Source organism: Tupaia chinensis, unplaced genomic scaffold (assembly GCF_000334495.1).
Source record: "Tupaia chinensis unplaced genomic scaffold, TupChi_1.0 Scaffold000215_1, whole genome shotgun sequence".
NCBI classification, from domain to species: domain Eukaryota; kingdom Metazoa; phylum Chordata; class Mammalia; order Scandentia; family Tupaiidae; genus Tupaia; species Tupaia belangeri.
The window spans coordinates 4103313-4109594 of NW_006159690.1; the positions used below are offsets into that span (position 1 = coordinate 4103313).

Genomic DNA, 6282 nt, shown 5'->3' on the forward strand with positions numbered 1-6282 from the left:
TTTTTTTTTTTTTTTTTTTTTGTTTTAGCTTTTGTGAGAAAGTGGACAAATCAGATGATACCTACTGTTTGAATATGGATGTGAGACAGGAGGTCAAGGCAGGGCCTCCTCTCAATGAGCGATTATGGTGGAGAAGAAATATCGTTGGTCTGTATGATATTTAGCCTTTAGTATAGAGAGGGTGCTTTATTGCTTTAAAAACTTTACCTTCCAAGGGCATTTGAAACCAGCCCTTGTTTCCAGAGTGGCTGAGTTCTGCACTCTGAAGGTTTAATCTGTATTACTGATAAGAACAACAAAAAAAAAAATGTGACTTATCACTCTAATCTCTGCAGCAATGGAAAGAAAAACCATTTCTCGGAACATGATTACACGCTATTTGACAGCTTTTTAGTTTGTCCATTAATTTAGGTGTTTGAATAAGTAAACTCAGTTTGTGGGGGAGGGGAGGTTGAGTATCATTTACTTTATAAATGTGATAGTTCCTCTTTGAAGTGGTCCTACTCTTAGCCCTTTCCTCCGCCATTCAAACAGAGTTTAAATATTTGCTAGTGCAGATGTTTGATTTTTATCTTAGCTCTTTCTTTGTTTAACTTTATTCTCATGGGTGGTTAAGTGGAAGATAAGGGGGTTCTTGTTTAATTCTTTTCAACTGGTGTTGCTCAAATATTTGGAGAGCAGATGCTTCCCAGAAAGAATGAGCAGGAATCTGGGTGAATGGAGATGAAGAGATATGTCTTCATGTCATATCACAAAAATGAGGCACTGTTGGGCTGTTACTGGGGCAGAGGGTCTGGTAAGTATGGAGTGTTTCTCAGCCTTCCTGTAAAGGCTGCTGCAGCTACTAGCAGGGGAGTGTTAAACTACTTTGCTACCAGAAAAATGTGTGCATTCTTAATACATGCTTGGTATTTTAGCTGCACCAGCTCCAAGCGCCTGCTGGTGTTACGAACTTCATTGGAAGCCTCAGCATTTATTCCACACCCGTTTCTGATCTGATATTAGGTTCTGCTTTCCTAAGAAAGATTTAAAAAAAAAAACAAAAAAAAAACCCTTGTACATTGATCTGAGCATTTTAGCAGAGATTTAAAACAACAAAGCAAACAAGCAAATATATATATTATTTTTATTTTTCTCCTACTCCATTAGCTGTCATTATATTGACTTTGCAAATGGACTCAATGATTAGTTTAAGCCTTGTTCTTCTGGGAAATTGTCACAGGGATTTGCTTTTTAAAGTAGTACCTTAAAAATGTATCCATGAACAATACCACATTTCACCACCGCCCTTGGAACCCACACTCTGGGTGTGGTTTTTGCGTTCTATGTGATAAATTGGGCGGGCTTCTCTGGAAATGTTGAGGAAAACCCAGAGTTTTGATGACTTGCTTGGCAAATCACCTTCCCTAGGTAATTTAAACAAAGACTAAAAAAGAGATTCAGGAAGTAAACCCCAACTGGTGTGTAGATGTGTGTGTCTCTCTCTCCTTTCTATCTTTTTCTTTCTAAACTGGGACTCCACTGAAAAGTTGATTTACACTGTGAATTGAGGCTGAATGAAATCCAATTGGAACTCACTTGAACACTGTTTTGATGTAAGATTCAAAGCTTCTGCAAATTTATTTTATCTTCTACATTTGCTGATCTCCTGCTTGTAAATCCTGTTGAAGGAGAATAAAAATGACTGCAGCCTGATGGGAATTAAATGTCTGAAGTTCAAAGCAGTTTGCACATCAGAGCAAACGTCAATCAAATGAACATCTTGCAAGCTAGGCAGGGAGTGAATTTCTCCATGGGGAAGAGATCAAAGTGGGAGTCACAGTTCTGTTTTCTCCCTCGGGATGCAGTTTCGATCAGTTGTTCATGAAAGTACATCCAGAAGGAAGTTTTTTTTTTTTTTTTTTTAAACTTAAGGAGGTAGAAGAGATGGGGTTATTTCTCTTGAAACTGAATTTCAGGCACTGGTTTTATCTTATGAAAATAAATATAGAAGGCAGTTATAATCCAGTATCTCCTTTTTTTAAGAGTTAGTATCCAAAGAAGATTTAGATAGGATTTTCTGTTGTCATTGCTAACTTTTTAAAGTATAGGTATAAAGAATGAAGCAAACCATGCCTCTTACATTGAATCACCCATTCATTTTATATAAAACCTATGATTTTACTAGTTCTTGACCCTTCCATAAACCTGGAACTGTATAAAAGTGACTGGCAGCTAATACATTTCTCAATGAAAAAGCTTTTAGTTACCCCTAAAAGTAATTGGTATGTTTTTTTATAAGGTATCTTAAGCATGAATTTCATATTTCTCACAGTCTCCAAATCGAGGTGAATAGCATGTGTTTATAAACTGGTTTTCTCAAAGGCGCACATGCATGAAATGCATTCCCGTCTTCGGCAAGGCAGCCACTCCTCTGTGGCCCAGAGGTAGCTGTGTAGCAGGGATGGCTAAGCATGCTTTACTCCTGTGTTTGGAATCTAGTAAGAGTCTGGAGCTCAGAAATAGAAACAGGAGCTGGAATGTGTGAGTAAAGAGCACAGGGGTAATCACCCTTCACTTTGGCTTCTATAGTAATGACTTCTCTAGCCTTACCTGCCCACCAGCACACCAACACTCTTCCTCCTGGGTCTCTTAAGACCTTACTGACACCTTCTTCCTTACCTGACTGGCACAACAGTAACAGAGATAGTGAGAAAAGGCAGCCAAGTGAGATTTATTTCTAGGCCTTTCATGTTCACTTGGATGATGAGTGCCTGCCCCAAAGCTGACATTTAGCACATGTGAGGGAACTCAAGGCAGTTGAAATTAAGGTGAGACAGTAGCTGTTTAGTGAGTACACGAGAATAAAATACCCAGAGTTTTCTGGTAATTTAGCTCTCTGCCCTTTCTCATGCTCAATCTACCTCTAAGAATTTCTGGAATACTCCACATTCCTGGCAATGTATTGGACCTGACAGAGAAATGTAAATTCCCAACTTACAGTCCTAATGGGTAAAGCCAAGACTTTGCAGGTATGTGAAAGGTTCCAGAAAGAATGGGAGTTCAAGACCTACATGGTGGACCATAGGGGCACCACAAGAAAATACCTGTCTTGGGGAACCAGCAGTTAGCGTAATGGCTATGTCGCTGGACTCCCATGTAGTTGACCGCGGTTTGCATCCCAGACCCGGTGGCTTAAAACTCATGCTGGGCGCATGTGCGTGCGTGCCCAAGATCCCGAGAGGAGAACGGGGGAGAAGGGATTGCGGTGTGACCATCCCCCCAGGGGGTGATTTCTCACTTTCTGTCTCTATGTCTCTCTCTGTCTGGCGAGTGCACACGCCCTATAGCAAAAACCTCTCCAAAATAATAATAATAAAAGAAAAAAAAAAAGAAAATACCTGTCTTGGCCTTTCACCTCCACTTAACACACCTTCATTAGTTATATGGGGACATAAAGCATAGGCAAAATTATTTGCATGGTATTTATACCAAATCTTATTTTTAAATTTTTGTTATAGCAATGGTCTAATCACATCACCAATATAATCTCATTAGGAGAAGGGGACATTGGGAGGTGATCAGATCATGAGGACAGAGTCTTCATGAACGGGGTTCATTGCACTTAACAAATAAGGCCCCAGAGAACTGCTTTGCTCCTTTCACTGAAGACACAGTGAGAAAGCACTATCTATGCACCAGAAAGTGAGCTCTCACCAGGTGTCTGCAGACACCTTGATCATGGACTTTCCAAACTCCAGAACTGTGATAAATATATTTCTGTCATGAGTCCCGTAGTTTACAGGAATTTGTTTTAGCAACTTAAACAAACTAAGGCAGTTGATCTGTGTTTTGTTAATATATGCAAACTGTATAACCAATCTATACCTAATAGATATGACTATGATAATATGTTAAATCTGATTCTAAAACATTGGAAGAAGACATAGACTTATAATTTAGAAGTAGAATGGCACTAGTCAGCTTGGTGGAGGAAGACTCATCAGAGGTTAAGATTCCTCATTGGAGGTTGGGACGGATAGGAGAAATTTGAGAAAAGTGAGTTGAGCTGGACTTTGAATAATGGGTGTGGTGGAAACCTGGAGAGCATCAAAGTTGATACAGGAGATCAGTCTGATTGGAAATATAGGTTGGGAGATAGGACAGAAGATTTGGTCGATTATTGATGGCAAGTAGTACGTTGTGAAACTCTAACGACCTACAAATATTGACTACAAATGCACCTATTTTTGTGAATGTGTCCCATCCATCTTTATTGTTACAAAAATGTTTCATTTTGTTTTTAATAGTCTTAGAGATGATCTTTTAGTAAAGGAAGTAAAATAACCTGTAGTAATAGTTTCCTGGTCCCAGAAGCGAACTTTAATTTCACAAAGGCCCAGGGAGTCTATTTATCCTCAGCACAGGGCTTCGACCTTCTCAGAGACTGAGGCTCAAAACAGAGGTGTCTTGGCTATGGCAACTCCATCAAAGCAGACAGGAGCTCTCCCTAGATGTATACTTTCCCTGGGAGGATTTGTCAGTAACTCTCTTGAGTTGTCCTTTTCAGCAAGTTCTTTTCTATGTGTCACTTAAATTAAGCAAGTGGTGTATAGGCCTTTTCTGGAAAGGAGTTGGGTGATGGGTTCAAGTGTCTCAGGTCCCTGACTTGCTAGGTGATCCTTGCTTCATTGTTCTGAACTGTAAAATGGGTGATTATAAAATAAATCTTACAGCAAAGTCCAGATGTGCACTGCAGCCATAACTAAGAACTACTCTGTTTTCTCAATCCAAATCAAAGCAGAAGACCCCTTGTCTTTGGTCTGAGCTCACACAGAATGCCATTCCACTGCTTTATTTCTAAAAGAATCTATATGACAGGATTATAGGGCTTCTCATTCCTCTAATGCCCTCTAATGTCACAGTCAGATTCTTAGGCCTTACACTAGACACATTAAATTAGAATCTCCAAGGGTAGAAACAAGAAGTCTGCACTATAACATATATTCCAGGCAATTGTAAAGTAACTAGACTTCCAATATTTAGAACTACTCATCTAGTCATGGTCCTCACTTGCTAAGAATTCTGGAGCCTTCAGGAAGCCCAGAACAGGGCTGGGCATCATGATGAATGTTTATGAAAGACCAGTTAATATGAACAACTACTTTTGACAAGGGCAGTTCTAATCATTATGGATACTGTAGTAAACAAAACCAGCAAGCAGTGGTATCGCCCTCATGGGACTCTGTGTAGTCATGGATCCTGACCCATAAGAATCCATACAGAGAAAATATACAAATAGTAAAATCAATTTAAAATTATGGGCTTCTTCAAGACACAACTTCATGGATCCTGCGAACTAGCCATTTTGGGGAAACAGGAATCAAGATTTCCCACTGATAATTTGGCTTCCAGCACACAAAACTTGTGTGGTAGGATGACCCCCTTCCAGGTCTCCTGTCTCTGTACCTGTCTTTGTCTCTCTCTACCTCTGTCTCTGTCTCTGTCTTATCTCATTTTTCTTAATTTTTGCTTTTTAGAATTTTGCAAGCACACCATGCGATTTTCCAATTTTTGGTTTTGACTGAAATTTTTTTAGTATTAATTTTTTTAGTTTATTGAAAAGTTTTTTATCTTCCTCTTTTCTTCTCTTTTTCTGTTTCTTGTTTGTTTTTTTGCTGTTGTTGGTGTTGTTTCTCTCTTTCTGTTTCCTTTTCTGCACACTCCTCGACGCTCAGATTAAACTTCCAAGTTTGGGAAGAAACCGACCATCAACCAGATGACTAGAAATCGCTTCAGGACCACAAGAAATATGGGAAAGCAGGAAAATACCTCTCCGCCAAGGGAAAAGGATAACTCCTCTTCATTCACACACAGTTCAATGGAAATCATGGAAATGTCTGATAAAGAATTCAGAACATTCATAATGGCAAAGCTAACAGAGATGGAAGAGAAGAGAGACGATGAACTGCTGAAGAGGAAGGAGAAAGAAGTTGTCGAGTTCCAGGAGGTGAGGAAATCCATGCAAGATCTAAAAGAGGACTTTCACACTTTACAAAAGAATCAGGTGAAACTGTTAGAGATGAAGGCTATAATACAGGAAGTCAAAATCTCCCTTGAAAGTATTAAAAGCAGACTAGATCATACAGAAAACAGAATCTCAGATGTAGAAGAGAAAATTGCTAGCCTAGAAAAATCCACCATGGAGACTGAGAAAATGGCCCGAAAATTTGAGACTAATATACAAGAAGTACTAGATACCATCAAACATCCAAACATCCAGATAATAGGCATCCCAGAAGG

General features: G+C 39.3%; 1 protein-coding gene across 1 annotated transcript in view; it reads left to right on the forward strand.

Annotated features, from left to right (window-relative positions):
• Positions 1 to 6282, forward strand: part of CACHD1 (cache domain containing 1) — a 268123-nt gene that overhangs the window by 154705 nt on the left and 107136 nt on the right. The window lies entirely within an intron of this gene.